The 17,450-nt window shown below is 39.8% G+C and overlaps 1 protein-coding gene across 4 annotated transcripts in view; it reads right to left on the minus strand.

Moving 5' to 3' along the window:
- Positions 1-17,111, minus strand: part of GULP1 (GULP PTB domain containing engulfment adaptor 1) — a 149,619-nt gene extending 132,508 nt beyond the window's left edge. The window contains exon 1 of one of the 4 annotated variants that reach the window (XM_068948337.1): positions 16,946-17,111. The gene's annotated coding sequence lies outside the window, so the exon portion shown is untranslated. The remainder of the gene's footprint in view (positions 1-16,945) is intronic. The other 3 variants (XM_068948335.1, XM_068948338.1, XM_068948336.1) reach the window with 3 other exon arrangements.
- Between the last annotated feature and the right edge of the window lie 339 nt (positions 17,112-17,450).

Consider the following 17,450-nt stretch of genomic DNA (forward strand, 5'->3'; position numbering starts at 1 on the left):
GAAAAAAACTGCCAGGAAAAAGTTAATTGCAAATTCTGGAAGCGTAGAGAAGTCATAAGAGTTCTCAGTTTGTAGGTGTCTTCTACTGGCTTGAAGAAGTCTCAGAGAAAAATGGACAACCAAACTGATTTGACCTACCCCCCCCCCCCCAAAAAAACCACACAACTGGAACATTGAAGAAATTTTGGTTAAGAAAAAGGTTTTTTACAGCATAATTTCAGGGGAGGGAGGGGGAGGGTAATGACACAACTTCAAAATCACAACAGTTACTGGACTAGTCAGAACCATCACATTGCTTGCTCTAGCCTGAAAAATCTATCAATCTGCTCTACATGATGATAACCTATGTGACAGTAGCCACCCTTGACAGATATATTAAACAGTACTAGTAAGAATATTAGCTTCCATCCCTAACCTTAACAGGGATTAGTATTCAACTGACTCCCAATTTCATAGCATGAACAATTAAGTCTTCTTAAATATAAACCTTAGTTAATACCTTATAAACACATGAAACCTGGCACCTAAAGTCTGTGTATTAGCTTTACGCATTTCTGAGTAGCTCTAATGAAGGGAAGGCATAAGCACACAGAGCATGAACGTAAAACTACTGACACAACTGGAGTGCCACAGAAAATATGCATTTCTTGCCAGAGAAATTAATCTACATAAGGGACAGGCAGCCTAGTTTAATGGTTGACATATGCAATTTAAAACACCATAAAGATTAGGCTAAGACATTCTTAGTTATTAGCAATGGAAAGAACACTGAAGCCACAATACATATTCTTTGTAAATAAAGGCATATTATATTAACAACAAACATGGAAAGAAACTATCAAACTTTCTTCTTCTGTAAGTAGTTACCATGGCCGTCCAAAGAAGTCTGCTTTTAAAGAAAAAGAAAGCAAACACAAAGAAAATGAGCTAAAAAGTTTCTCAATGTTTCTTTCATATTATTTTTAATGAAAAAGTGTTCCATTGTATTTAGAAGTCAGTGCATTCTCCAATTCAAAAGAAAGATAGGAGCCAAGAAAAAAGCTTTTTGTATTTTTCACATGGAGCTCAGCAGGAGAACAAACCAACCTCCTTAATACACATGCTTAGTATAACCGGAATTAATGAAGTCTAATAAACTGCATAGAGTGAGTAAGAACAAGCTTTGTGTTCTTCATAATACAGCACTATCTTTATCCTCATTTGTTAAAGTGTATGTGACTTGAAGAGTATAAAAGCCCACCAATAAAGGAGAGATGGAAACCATGTTATAAGCATGAACCTGTTCTGGTCAGGTCACTGAAACTCCAGCACAAGCAGTAAAAAAACCCCTACATAAACTGGACCAAGGCTTACAGCTTAGTACAAGTTCTGCTTTGAAAAGCTGCCTTATTGTATCTTACCCTGTTGCTCTATAAGCAGTTTGGACCTGTGTAAGCTGAGCTGTTCCTCTCTTATTCTAGGTACTTGGTCCTACTTGATCCAGTTCCACATGCAATAGTGCAAGGACCTGAGCCAACCCCTAAGGAAAGGTGCCTCAGCAGGAACAGGGGGTAAACAGATAGGGAAAGGCTCCAACTACCTTTTCAGCAGCATCACTGCTCACTCACACTACTCAGAACTGGACAATGCAACTGTCCAAACTAAATACACCGAGAAGTTAAAGACGATATGAACTGAATTCATACATTCATAACAATAGGATCAGTAATAATATAACTGTAGCCATTCACAAGGCAGTTTTCTACGTGTAAGCTGCTGCACTAGCCAATACCTTGTCATATACAAATTTAGATTGTCCTAATATCCATCTACGGGGGCAAATTTAAAGGAATGATTTAATCCAGATCAGTGGAGTAGAGATCTACCTATCCCCCCACCCATCTTTCTATAGTGTAAGAGCTTGAGTATACAGTTAAGTTGCTTTCTCTGAACATATACAAATGTCTTTGAGCTCCAAGATCTCCTTAAAGATCTTTCCTTGTAAAATATTCCTGAGTACATAGTGAAATGCGAATTTAGAAACCTGTCAAGATACTCCATGATGCAAAATATATTTTTTAGCTGGCAAATCTATTTCATTCATTCTATCTTACACAAACAGTCTGAGACTTAGGTTTGTATCACATCATCAATAAAGCAGTTGAACATAATACACAATTGGACAATGCTATTTGAAGGGAAAAAAGGTATTTAGACCATAAACTATCAAGTGATCCAGAAGTACAAGCAAAACCACAGTAAACAGATCATACAGGAATGCTCTCTAAGAACATCTGGCAAAATTGAACATAATGAATTCAAAATATTCAATGCATTTAGTTCCAGCCAACCACTAATTTCTTCCAGAACTGAGATCTTCCACATTTTATGTTCCTTACTATCCAGGCATATTTCTTCAGTTGGAATTTTTTTTCCTTGCCACTGAGCAGTCCAAGAACTTTATTTATCAAAAGTAACTTCCAGATGACCTAACAAATGCAACTGATTCGAATGAATTAAATAGGAACAGATTATTTCAGAGATTAGGGAGTTAAAGCTATGCCAGTAACATAACAGACTTCAAATATATTCCATTAATCTTAAGTACATTTTTTTATTTTATCCCTCATTAACCATGCATTTTATGGTACATTAGTTGTATTTCTTTATACCTTTTAATCACTGCCCAGTTCCAAAGCCAAAAAACTAGAAATCCCATACTGAAACATACATACAGTCACAACATAGGTCATTCTCTGAGTAAAAAGGACATAGGGGCATGCAGTGGAATCATTTGGGTTTATATGTCTATTGCTTCGCATATTTTATGCAACAAATTTCTTACTGTTGAAAGCTTTTCCTTCAAGCACTTCTAAAGAAACACACGTAGCCACGACCCAGAAATTTGTCCAAGGAAGGCATAACACTCATTTGGAGGGTGCAAGGGCAACAGGAGGAAAGGGACAGGGAAAAAGGAAAGAGAAGTTGTACATGTGGAAAGGGGAACTGCATGTGTAGTTTAGAGCTGAAAGGATTTAAGCTACACTTAAGTTAAAAAAAGCAACAACAAAAAAAGACCTCTTCCATTCCTCAGCTTTCACTTGCTTAGGTTTATTTTCCTACTTCACTACTCAAAATGTTCTTAAATTCTAATCAAACCTAACACTGCTACAGAGGAAACAATTCCAGAGTGGGAAAGGGGAGTAAAATCTTATTTAGGCATTCTTTATAAGCCATGAAATTATAAAAACCTCAGGATATCCTCCAAGAATTGCAAGAGAAATGCCATGTAAAAGTTCAATGTCCTTAAGTTATTAGGATATGATTGGGCTCTCTATTTTCTTCAAACCTGGGAGGAAGGGGAAGAATTGGAGCAGCAAATTCCTTCTTGTCTATCTCCATTCAAAGCAAGAGTAAGAACCCTCACTAAAATGAAAACTTCTGTTTTGATGAGCAGAGGGGAACACCAAGGCCTCAGAAATGGACAACAGCACCCTCCTTTTCCCAGTACAGAATGAGAGAACCTGGTGTTCAACTGATCACTGGCACTTCTGCAGAAAGAGCAGAAAGCAAGTTTAAATCAGGCTTGCTTCCACTTCTGTGGAAAAACATCCAAAGAAGGGCTTATATCCAAGACTAAGATAACTAGGGAAATTCTTCAGACTCACTCAAAAATAAAGTTCAATTGCTAAAAATTCAGCAATTCTGTAATACGTTCTGGCAACTGCTCTGTGACAGTGAAAGGGCAAGAGGAAAATGCACCAAGTGTAAAGACTGCAGGTAAAGCAAACCATGTTCTAACATCCGTACTTAGAGTAGCAAAAAAGGTATGAAATTAAGTAGACTTAAGGCAAGACACATCACATTCAAACTTGGGACATTTGCCATTAAGTATGTTACTCCTCTCTCAGTTCATGCACTTCTAGTTCCTTTGAAATATAGTATGGCTGTCTCATCTGTACAATCCCTTGTAGTATTGTAGAAATTAGATACCGCAGTACTTATGTCAAGACATTTCCACGAATACGTGCAAAATACCCTTTTAAGAACCAGAAAAGCTAACTTAAATTTTACCTCATTCTTTATTATTTCAATTTAAACTTTTGTCTCTCAGTCCACTGATGTTTTCTCAGTCACAGTAGGGTAAGGAAAGAGAGATCACAAAGGAATTATTTTCAAATTTTACAAAGAAGGAAGTAAGAGTTTGGCTTCTCATCTCAGCATACAGAATGCAAAGAGATTAGATGAGGACTGCCACTTCCAACATTAAACTTCTGCTTGAGGTATCCCAGAGTCCTTAAACAAGAGTGAGATTTGGAAAGGGATTATGAGGAAATTCTTTAAAACATTAGAGCATTGGTGTCTGCCAAAGATTTTGCCAGCGCAGATGAAGATATGAAACACTTAAAACCAAAAAAGTCTCCAAAAGACCAAAGGTCTTGTCAGAAAGCCTCTGTAGAAAGCAGCTTTCTACTCCATTTTAAATGATAATCTTGGCCAGTGTAAGGATCTACAGTTTTTTTACTTCATTTTTCTTTTTGAAAAATAGAAGCAAGCACATCAAAAGCTAATAAGTGCAAAAAGATAATTGATGAGGTTTTTTTAATCCATGTCTGTAGTTTCCCAGATTAAGAATCCTCATCTCTCCTAAGTACGCAACAGACAAATAATAGAGCACAGCCTCAACACGTGGGAACACAATCATTTTGGATTGTGACTTTTCTCATGATGCTGAGGTTCAGTAAATTTTTGCACTTATTTTAAAAAGCAGACATAACAAGGTATCACGAGTGGTCTGCCACACCAAGTTAAACTACAGATCTGTAAATGCACTATTCACAGAAGTGATAAGGTATTCTTAATTTTATTCAATCTTTTTTAAAATTCTATTTCAAAAGTCTCCTCTAGTCACACTTCACAATTATTCATTTTCCCCACACAATACCACCTCTTACCTGTATCAGCCCTCATTTTCTCCGTCTCACTTTGAATAAAATATGTAAACAAATATTGCATCTATTTTTTCCTATTTTTAGCATCTATATTTCTTTATTTAGTGAACTAAAAGTAAACACTACGTTGCTGCTTTATTTATGAAATTTGAGGATTATAAAATAGACTAATGTTAGAGTAAAAAAGTAAAGAAAAATTGAGAATCTATTCTCATTCAACAAAATATTATTATCTCTTAGGACATCCTGAATTCAATTAGGCTCTAGCTTGGAAAAAAGCAGAAACTAAAAAAAGAAATAAATGGTCCTACAAATTGTTCACTAAAGCATGTTAACCTTTCCTGAATTTATGGTTGTTTTTAACAGAATGTGGCACACATTCTGTATCTTGGAGATGGAAGAGATTGAAAGATATCAGTTATGTTGGGGGGAAGACAAAGTAGATGTTCTAGCATGTGCATGTTAGGTTTGCAAAATGCTTATATAGAATATGCTCTACAATGCTGCCTTATTCCTAAATTATTTTAAATGTATAACTACATACAATATATTACCACGGCATCTTATTATCACTAAGCAGCCACCTCCTCACTCTTCTTACTCTCAGATAACCCAGCAACAAAAGAGAAAATCCAAAGTGTGACAATTTTATATTAACCGCTGTGGATAACCAACAGCGGTCTCCCTTGCATTGGTGCAAGACTGCAAAATAAGCGTACAGAACACAAAGCACCAAAATAGTTGCTCAAAACTGTAGCCTACTACCCCGCCTACTCTGATAGAGATAACCTATTTCCTTGCAGCAGCGATATCGCTTATGCATTAAAATCATCTTTGCTCTGTGAACCAGTACAAAAGCATAGCAAATACTAGCATTTCTCTAAAATAAACTGTCAACAATACATGCTTGTTTCTGACAGACTATTACCATGTCTGTGTAGGCTGTGCTTGGTCTGTGGATTTCCCACACCTGCAGACTTACTGTGTCTGTGGGCATGAGTTCTCATGTCATCCCAGTCAAAATCAAGAGAAGCTGACCATGGAAAAAACAACTGCATTCAGTTTTGGATACTACCAAGGCAGCTTATTCTTCAGTAATACATGGCTGAAATGCTAACTAGTGGTTTGGACTCAATAGCTACTCTTCAGAGTACAGAAAATTCCCAATACCAAATCAGTCTGGCAGTTCAACATTTGCATTCTTTATCCTCAGATGTAAGACATGGAAAATCAACCTGAGACATACAGAAAAGACACTTAATTTTAAAGGAAGAAACAATGTGTAGTTGATATTCTTCAAATTTACAATTGCTGTTAGTGACAGACTACTTGGGAGAAAAGTATAAGATTACCGGACTGCAAGTCAGTATGGCCAGGTTAAAATGAAGCTTGGAAACGGAACTTTAGTCAACCAATAAACCACAAAAGAAATAGTGTTATCTTTTGGGAATACCAAGCCACAATCCGGTTTCTGCATGTATCCGAGAAAGGGAAAGAAATGGTTTAAGGATTTCAATTACCTTATCTTACACATCTCTGTAGATGCATCTTTTTCCCCACAGAAAAAATATAGTTACACAACTGACTGGGAACTTCAGAGGCCCTGGACCAATTTCCCGATCCATCACTAGGGAGTATCTGTTATTCAGGCTTCCATTGGCCACCTTCTGTCCTTCACTAGAATCCAGAAGCTAGTATCTTTATACGATCTCTATACAATACATAGAAAAAAAAATACTCCCAGCAATGCTGAGATTTCCAACAATCAGCATGCCAAGCAGGGAGCTAACTAAGCCAGTCAAAAGGAAATACTATAGGAAGTAGCATGGCTCAAGTCTGACCTCTCTGGGAATTACCTCCAGAGAGGGCAGACACACTAAAATCATAATTGTTCAAGATATTTCACATCAGTTAATCTTTATTTCCAAAGAAATCAGAACAGAAAACTACACAACACTATGCAACACTACATTTTTACCCATTAAATGCTTAGTATTCCCTCAAGATACAAGAGATCTAGGATTCATTCCTTCTTCTATCCGACAGGAGTCAACTAATGTTTCCTAACCCATCTGCACAGAACCTAACCATAAGGCTCTTGGGGCAAATAGAAAATGCAGTTTACATGTTTCTTACTGAATTTGCTATATTTATAATTATAAAACCTATGGAGACAGAGAAAAAGAATGAATAGGGTTCTTAGTCAAGATCTTAATCTACTGGAGGAACACCTAGTAAAACATCCTTGCTCAGACATCTGCTGAAGAGTTTCATAATTTCCCCACTTAGCTATCTAAGGAAAGTTTTGAATTCAAACATGAAGCATGGCACAAAGCCAAGTGGCTAAGTCCCTGGCAATGCAGAGACACATGTGAACATGGGCAGAACTTTATGCGCCTGTATTCTCATCAGTGAAGGCTTTCCAAATCCCTGATATCCATAAGCATCCATTATATGAGGAGAGGGGTTACCTGAGGAAGCTTTAAGAGACAGAGTCCAAAATGCCATAGAGGAACAGGGTTCTCCAGGAAACTTTTTCCCAGTCTTACCTCTGGCAACCTGCCCCAGCCACCTTCTGCTGAATTCTCACTTTCCAAAGTCTTTCTCCATCAGTAACAATGCATTGAATAAGACAGGCCAGCACAGCAAACAGCAGGGCACACCCGCAACTGCAGTAGAAGTCCTCCTAATTGCTTTCCAATTCACAAGCTCCAGCCCCTTCCAGACTGCATCTCTACCAGCATCTAAAAATCAGTGTATGCTGAACACTTAACAAGTTGTCTTACAGCCTGCAAAATAGGTAGACTGCAAAATAAGGAGTTCTACAGCTCCTCTTTTCTTGTACATCAAAAGAAAAGGAATAATTCTGCTCAGATGATCTTGGGTGGTGAATTTCATCTAAACTTTGAGTACTCTATCAGCAAGTTAAGTTTTCTAAAATAGAATCTGTTTATATGTTCTCAGTATTTTCTTCATCAAAATCTTTTCAGTAACTCCACAAAATATCACCTTTCTCTTCACTTTCATAGGCCAGTTTGGAAAGGTAACTGAGCACAAGCTTAGCAAGTCACCCGATATCAATATTTTCCTTTCACATGTAGATCAGACAGAGACAGCTATTTAGTGACTCCTTGCAGTACATCACGTTCTAATACATAACCACAGAACAAGACAGAAAGATAGTATGTTTAATGGCCATACCTGAAATGATAGGGTTTCTCAAGATATCTAAGTGAGGTTCTGATGAACCTTACTTTCATTACATTTCTTACTTAGCTTACATTTCTTACTTTGTATGCATAACACCATTAAAAGAAAAGTTAAATGTAATTTGAGGTTGAAGTTACATTGTCCACATGAAGGATTGGATGATAGAGGCCCATCATCCCATTCACTTCCAGAAGCCTCACAAACATTAGTAAAGCTCCTTCTGAATTAGCAGAAGTAAAAACAAAAAATAAAGAAAAACTCCACCCCCCCCCCCCACGCACACAACTCCCACCACCTTTTCACAGGGGTAAGGCAAGTGGACAGTCTATTGAATGTTAGAGCTTCTTTTGCTTTATCCTTTATTTCTTTTGCTTTCTTCTTCTGTACACCCATTTGAGCATACCCTATAATACTGAGCCAAAGTGTACTTCCAGCTTTATTTCAAAGTCATTACCACCATTAACTTTCTTCCATCATGACTGCTGGTCTTTCAGCAGGTATTTTCCTCATAGCTATCTGGAAGAATACACGGATTTAGTCTCCATTTTACCATAATTGGGGGACTGCAGCTCACAGACGATAAACAGCTGCAGTCCACTGATCTCTATGGGACTTTCCACTATCTTTCAGTGGAGGAGCAACATACAGAGAACTAAAGTCTATAAAAATTCCCAGGCACCTTCTCCCTGACTGGCTATTTTCTCAAAAAGTGCAATTTTGTACCTGTGGCAACTATGCCAGAAATAAAGCTCTCCTCACAGTGCATAGAGGGTAGGCTGTGGAATCATTTTTCTTGTGGTTCATTTTTAAGTAAGAAGTGTACTTATGTGAGTTCTCCTGATCTACAAATAGACCTATATGCCTTAAAAAAAAAAAGTGACTCAATTTCAGAGAGTTGCACTAAGCTACATGGATATCATGCAATTTAACCGGAATTCCAACAATTGTAAGAGATTGTGTAAGAGTGTTACTTGCTTTATGTTCTGCTTTCCCAGCCACAGTCTTTGGCCCGCCCTACTTGTTATTTTACTGCCTTTTTGCTTAAGAGTAAAAAACACTACACAGAAGTATGTACTAAGACTAGATACAACAACAATCCATTATCAAGAAAAACCAACTATAAACTTTTGTTACAAAAAGTATAAAGCCCTACAACAGCAGTTTTTCATGAAACATTTTACCCAATTAGCTGACAGATGTGGAAGCTATCTCCTTCAAAAACATTAGCATTATGTAAACGAATGTTGCGATTTAGCAGTGTTGACATACTGCATTTCACACTCCAAAATACAGCATAAGCAGACAACTAACTGCAATTACTGTACAGTACAGAGAGATAAGAGTATTAGTATCAGCTCCAGCTGCAAAATTTGTTGTAGAAGTGTTTCTTCCATGCTACATCTATTGGCACAACAGGATAAACTGAATAATAATACAACATACAGCTTACAAAATTAATACTGCAATTTGCAGGCTGCTTGATTTAAGGAAAAGGTCATGACTTAATTCAGATGTTATAAGACCTTTGTGTTTAAAATCCACAGTGCACGCTCCTTTAAAGCTTACACATGTGAAACAGATTAAGAGGCACAACAGTAGGGGTTGGTCTCTCCAACTGCCTTCTGCTGGCTACACAGTCCCCTGTTACTATTTCCTGTCCTGAGTAAGGATTTAGTACCATATTACATCATATGTACTTTACTTTTCACTGTTTTTTATTATTTTGCTTTAACAAGCTGTTTGACATTACTTTAGTTCTGAAACGGATATAACTCGTGTATATCAGCCTGCAATATAAACCTAACCTTTATTTGCAACCACAAGCATCCACTGCTTTGGAACTGAAGCTTCTATCCATGCTGTCAACTTATGTGTTGGAAGGCAGAAGAAAGGCATACTATCAACTAATATTTTTACATCTACCATTGACTCTACTTCACTGAAACTCTCACCAGCACAGGAACAGTCAGAACTATCAGAGAAGACTGTATGTTATATCATATGTAGGCAGGGATGAAAAAAAATACTTTAGTATTATTCTTCTCATTTAAGACTGAAGCTTGTATCAGCAGCAGCTCAGATACAATGATGCCATCATTCATGATTTTATTGCAGGTCTTGTAAGATTCATTTTTCTTGAGGACCTAAGTCCTGGAATTTTGAGCTTGAATTAAAGAAAAATCTGTTTTCAAGTTTCAGACCTTCATAATTAGAATAAAGAGTTTCACAGTAGAAAAATAGATACTCATACTCAAAAAAGACAAAGTGAAAGTGTGTATTATTTTTAATCTCATTATTTTTAAGCCCATTTTATGATTTTTTTTTTTTTAAGGGGACCTGACTCATGAGCTCTGAATGCATATGGCTGCCAAAACAGCACAGAGGAAGAAGCATTAGAGACAGCACATATCTGCACAGCAAGACATTTGGAAAGACGGTCCAGAAAAACATTAAGAAAATAGGCTGGAGGACACACCAAACTTTTTTAAACAATTCCTAATGTAATTGGCATGCAAAAACAACTGCTGTTCCAAACAACATTTTGAAATGTGATTGCAGGAAACATCATCTTTTATTGGGAACACAGTCCCTATCTAGGCTCATTACTTCACTTCTGTTATACTTCCCAGAAGATTTCACAACAGATTTAAAAAAGTTCTTGCAGTAGATATCTTCTTAAAAAAATACACAAGAAAAGCTTTCAATCTGACAAAGTATAAAGTTGATATATTGATAATATTAGCAAGAAGATCTCTATGCATAGGCAATATACCAGTTACACAGGGCAAGAGATAGCAAATTGCCAGCAATAGCAAAATGACAACTCACAGATTATTCCACAGCCCAGATGGCCCAGCTTGCAGCTGAAAGGCAATCAGCCCCTCCAGAGGTCTCCCTGCTTCAGGGAGACTTGCGTGCACACAGTGAAAACGGTCAACTGTCTCATTCCCATCCACCTTTCCTCAATGCAGTAGCAGTCTACCCCAGCCTTTCACTTAGGGAAAGCAAAGTTTGATTTTACCTACACTGCTAAGAACTCTAGAACATCTTAAGGATAACAACGATTCAGCGTATCCTGTCTAGACAGAACTGAGCTTTGCATTTAAAAGATAGAAAAAAATAAAATGGAATAGACTATTAAATGTCACAGCAGCTAGTACTCAAGATCGTTTTGCATGCTACATTGCTCCTGCATTTTTTGTCTTTGTCTAAAATCACCCTTATTTGGGGGGGGGGGGGAGGGGAGGAGGAAGGAGAGGGCAACATAATAGAGAAAAAAATCATATCCAAAATTTTGATTAGTTCCAGAGAATCCTATACTTCAAAAAAGCTACTTCATTTATAACTAAAAAACAGGAATTTGAATGTAGTTTTATAGTTCTGAATGTGATTTTCAGAGATTACGAGAAGATCCAAATAGATAGCCTTAGAAATTAGACTCCTCTATCCACATCTATTCCCAAATTCACCACAGGAAAGAGTACCTCCGTTCCCTGTTCTACTACAGCCATGGACTGTGTTAGAAACAGCCATTGGACAGCTGGGAACTTCAAAAGATTTGCCTTATAAGTCAAGCATATTTGAAAATAAAAGCATTAATTACTTGCACTGATAAAAATCAGTCTATACTACGTGAATAATCAGAATGCCTAAAAAAATTTCTGTAGATTACAGTTCTACCCTCTCTGCTTCCTGAATTCTTACTTACTGTGTGCATATATACATATGTATGCATACATACATATATATACTCCAGAGAGAGTGAGCACACGCAAGAATGTGAGCCTAGAATCCCCCATGACAAAAAACAATTTTAGCTTCTTAGTCCCACAGAGCTAGCAAAAGTAAGATTGAGCCAACTGCAGTCTGTGCTCAAACCAGTGCATCATTAATAGATTTGTTTACTATGTTACTTACCATCAGTTACACTTGCAAAAACTCATGCAAGGCAACAGTGCTAACCACATGTAACTGACAGAATAATCTAAAAACCATTTGGCTGCACAGATGTTTCTGATTCTTTAATTGCAAGAAAGACAGAAGATAGAAAGAATCCAGCTTGATTCTTGGAATTAAATCTGAATTTGCAAGCTCAGACATAAAATACATACAGGACTAAAGCAAGTAGGTCAGACTCTGGAATGAAAATAATAAACACAATTTCTCACTGTCTGTTCTTCAACACAAAGGAATTTTGCACAAGTTCAAAAAATACAGTACTTTAAATACCTTAATCTAAGGGGCTTATTGCTACTTATTTGCCATATTATCAAGTAGCCTGTAAGCAACTGTAAGTGTTATGAAACCGGAGTTCCATTTCTTGCTCCAGTAAAAACTTACTACTTAAATGGCTGTTGGAAACTCATCTCATCAGCAGAAATATTTATAGAAAATTCTGCATTTTTGTCTAGTGCATAATCATATCAAAAACAGTAAATCTTTTCAACCTGAGGAAATGCTAACAGTTTAACATGGAGTACCTTCTCAGTTTGGTGATTAGAACATCTGCTAAAACTGGCCAAGGGGAAGAGGAATGAAAGTCTGAACTCTCTTCTGGCAATTCAAGCTGGGTCTCCAGGATATAGATAAATCCTCTATTGAAATCCTGGATAAAACCTGGGTGGTAACATCACTTTCTTCTCTTGATATTCAGTGAGGTTAGCACAGCAAACATGTTTTGAAGGCATACACCAAGATGACTCTATTGGGTGGAGCTGCAGCTTAGATAATAAGCATTTTTAAGACTGAAGAACTCTGGAAATAGTTAGTAGTAGATCTCTCAGTGCCCATGGAACTGTAAAACTCTTAGTGGGCCCTCAATATGCAATAAAATGGCACAGGCAGTATCAATGTCTGCATTTGTGAGACTCAAAGGGTAGGCCCACATATCTATTCATCATAACACTTCTACAGCATTCTACTCTTACTGCTAGGTCATAGGTAGGCTTAGGGAGAGTCCATGAAATGAAATTTAAAAATAAATGTAGTATCCCCACCACAAGCAGAGAGTGTAAAGACCACAGATTAAGACCACATATTAAAGGGTACTAGTGGCTATTCCGCAACAGCGTATCTAGAAACAGTTTGATGCAGCACCCAAGTCATGGGACAGCTTCAGTGAAACACTGACAGTGGGCCAGTGAAGACGAGCTGCATAAATAAAAGCCAGGCTATAACCTCAGGAATTTAGGAGATGTTAGGAGGAGACTGACTTCAAGGTTGGGAACAAGGATATTAACGAATATTCCTAAATGAAAAAGGCCATATCAAAGGTAAGAAAACTGAAGAGAACATCGTTAGACAGCTACGCATAGGCACTGGTTGTGCTGTTAACAGCAAGAGTATTGTTTGTTCTTTCCTGGGATACAATGAGATTCCCTATAGGTGCTTATCCCTTCAAAAATCAGATTACAATAACGCAAAAAAAAAGGGGAGGAGGGAAGGGCCAAAGTTTATTCATGCCTAACTAGTGTATTCTTATGTAACAATTCTATTAAGAGCTCAATTCAGTTTTTTTTTGTCTCAAGAGCTGGGACGCTTGAAATAGTCTGCACCTCTGCCATTCATTTCACCCTTGACGGCAACAGAAAACTCTAGATCAGTTATTTTTGTCAGGTGAATTTGGTGGGCTTTTCAGGCTCCCACTGCACCACTTCCTGTCTTTAAAGAATTGACAGACTCCTGCTGCAAACCACATTAGATACATCAATAACTCAAGGATAAACTAGTTCATTTTTTGTTCATTTCAACCTACATTAGTCCCCCAGTTCAAACTGAAGTTTGCACTTGATTATTGCACTTGGTAGTTTATTTTCTTAGGATAAGTTCAAATAATATGCTCTGAGGGGTCATCTCAGGAAAAAAACTAATTCTATAATCATAATACAAATGCCAGTTTACTGTACACAACCTCTCAAGTTCTTCATATAATTCTTTTGATGTGATTTTTAGAGCATCCAGTAATATTTACAAATGTTATATTAACACAACCATGCACACAAACAAGCATACTGCTGCTGAACATCATATTAAATGGCTATACTTAAAAATCACTGAAGTTACACATAAAATATATAACTACATGAGATGTAACACTGTCTAAAGCCAAAAAATTATTCATTCTCATGAGCTTGTAAGGAAACTCTGAAAGTTTACTCCAGGCAAATATTTTGCAGAGCAGAAGATGTGTGGAACTCTAAAAAGACTTTCTAGCCTGGAAAAGATTACAAAGTTGCTGCCAAAGACTAATGAGGCAGTAACAACCATTAATTTGTAAAACAGCTACTCTTTCTCTGCTCAGCTACATCACCCCTCCTTTTTGGTCCTCTGGTAACAGTTTTGCTTCTTCCCATGTGATCTAAAATGCTAAGGCAGAATACTTAAGGTAGTAGCACTTCACTGTTGCAGTCTTGGGGGTCATCCTCTTTCTTGGGCACCAAAATCATTTTAATTTCTGTATTCATCACTCCCAAGACATGCTATTGCTACACATATCGTGTTTAAGCCTGTCATCCTTACTTCTGATGCAACCTAATTTGTACTTGCTTATTTTCAGTCTCTTTTCACTTTTATCATGCTCCTGTACCTCTGTTAAAAATAGACTCTTGCATCCATCCACATTGTGCCATATTCGTAGGCTTTTATCCATGACTCGCACTTTCTCTCTTCAACTCCTTCACGTAAACGTATGACTTTAAGGAGGTCTAAAACTTAACTTTTTTTAAGGCGCACAGATATGTACCAAAAAGCACAGGGCTAATAATCATATACTTATTACTTTTTTTCCATATTGCTCTGTTTTTCTTCTCCCTGAGTGCGTGTGCATAACCTCCAAATATTAGAGGTTGTCCCTGATGTACTATCACACAACCATTCAGTTGAGTCAATCAACAATTGTAAGCAAGCTTTTCATTTTCAAATTGCCATAAAAATAGAAGCTTAATTTCCAAAAAGATTTTTCTAGTAGGAATTATTTTGTCTCATTTTGATTATCATCATTCCTGGCAAAAGGCTGAAGCTCCAAAGTACTGCTTATCACTACACTGACTGAAAGGTATTATTACAATCATAGCTTTAGTCTAACATGCAGGAGAAGAAAAAAATCACAGAAAAGAACCTATTTCTAAAAATAGGGCTCAAAATTATTCAAATAACTAAAAATTAAAGGATAATTTATACTGAGAAGACCAAAGGCATTTATTTTTAAATATTATATACGTGTTGGCATACATTAAAAATCACCTTTATAATCACCTTCATGTATAGCTCACTTTCCAAAGCAATTTTAAGGGTTTTGAACATATTTCCAGTTACTTCTATATAAATATGACTTTTTAAAGACTTAACTTCAATGCAGCTATAGGAACTGAAACACAAACAACAAAGTGAGAGTTACACAGCATTTACATTTTAAATATAATGACCATTTTAAACTATTAGTTGATCTAAATCAAGGCAGTGGTAAGTTTAAAACAAACAAACAATGAAAAAACCCAGAACCCTAGTTCTTTGTAACAGGGCTAATTTCTTTGTGCAAAGAATACAATTAACCTTTATAGGTCTTTGATTGATTTTCATTATCCTTCAACAAATGAGAAGGATAGTGAAACTAGATGAGGAATGTATCCTTCCATATTCTTTTAGAGGAGCATCATAAAACTTTCAAGGGGGAAGGAATTCTCTTTTTAAGATGGCCTGAATCTCCCTAGCTGGACTTCAGGCCTGTTACTACAGTCTTTACTCCGATTTTAGTTTTGTATTCACACAACGACCTGACAGCTATTCCCTCCCCACGCCCGGGTGTTCTGCAGAGCTAAAATTACTTGGCTTGTGTTTGCCTACGAGTAGATCCTCCTTTGCAAAACAACTGCGTGTTCATTAGTATCGGCAGCGAGCTTGGCTCATCTCTGGAACAACGCTGAACTGCCACGGCCAGGCCAGCAAAAGAAAAATAAAATGCTGCCTCTGCAAGTCCCGCAAAGATAATAGCTTTACTGTAGTACTTAACGGGACTTTAAAAATACAAAACAAAAAAATACACACACAGAATGAAGACCATTTGAGTACTTTTAACTACTTGGAAGTTCAAAAGCCCTAATCCAGGTCAAATCTCACGCCTAAAAGCCGCGACAAAGTCCCTGTGGTTTCAAAGTTAGCGAGAAAAACACCGCAAACTGTGCCTGTCGCAAGTTTCACAACACGCAGTTGGCCTGACAGGCACGGACAGATACAAAGACGCCGGACAGGCCCGCCCCGTCGAAATCCCACGCACACCGCCAGGGGCAGCTGCCGCCCGCCCGCCCGGGCGGGACAGGACGCGGCGCGCCTCTGCCCGCTCCCCGCGGGCCGCCGCCGCCGCCCCGCACCCAGCCCGTTGCTCCTCGCGCCGCCGCCACCCGCACAGCGGCCCGGCCCCGCGCCCCCCGGCTGCCCCGCGCGCGGCGCCCGGCCCGGCCCAGCCCCACAGGCACCGCGGCGCCAGCCCCGCCGCGCCCCGCACCTCCCGCCAACGGCCAAAGCCCGCTCCCCGCCGCCGCCGCGGCGCCTCCAAGTTTCAAGTCGAGGGCAGCGGCTCAGCCCCCGGCGTCGCTGTCGCCGCGGCGATCAACAGGCTTCCAGCCCTCCCGCTGCGCCCTGGGGGCTTTTCTCCTTCCCCTCCCGCACACCGCGCTTCGCGAGGGGCAGGAGGCTGCATTCACCCCTCCCGGGCCCGTCCCTGGAGGATCCCCCGGGAACTCCCGCGGGGGCCGGGACGCCGCGCCGCCGCCCGGGCCCCGGCCCTAGGGGAGACGAGCGCCGGGTACCTGCGAAGTGATGGAGGCCGGCTCGCTGCCGCGGCGCGCCGACACACAGCGCCCGCTCCGGCCCCGCTCTCGTCTCAGCCACGGAGAAAGTTTCCTGACGTCAGCGCGGGCGGGCGGGGGGCCCCCGCCTGCCTGCCGGGCTCGCTGCCCGCCGGGCCGGGTGGCCGCCGCCGCCGCCGCTGCTGCTGCTCCCGGGCTCCCCCTGCCTCCGGCGGCCGTCGGCCCGAGCGCCCCGCGCCGGCAGAGGGGGCGCGCGCGCTCGGCAGGGGGCGCCGTTGCCGCCGCGCGCGAGGGGCGACCGTTGAGGGGCGACCGTTGAGGGGCGGTTAGCGCGGGGCGCCGCCGCGGGACCCGCCGCTCCCCGGGGGCCTGGCGAGAGGCGGCCGGCGGCACCGGCACCGCGGACGTTCCGGAAGGCGCAGGTATGAAGTCACAAAGTGAGCTTGGTGACGCCATCGCGGGCTGCAGCGTCATGCTCAGCAGAAGCTGCCCCGGGGCTGCCGGC

The sequence above is a fragment of the Struthio camelus genome, chromosome 6 (genome assembly GCF_040807025.1).
Source record: "Struthio camelus isolate bStrCam1 chromosome 6, bStrCam1.hap1, whole genome shotgun sequence".
NCBI classification, from domain to species: Eukaryota; Metazoa; Chordata; class Aves; order Struthioniformes; family Struthionidae; genus Struthio; species Struthio camelus.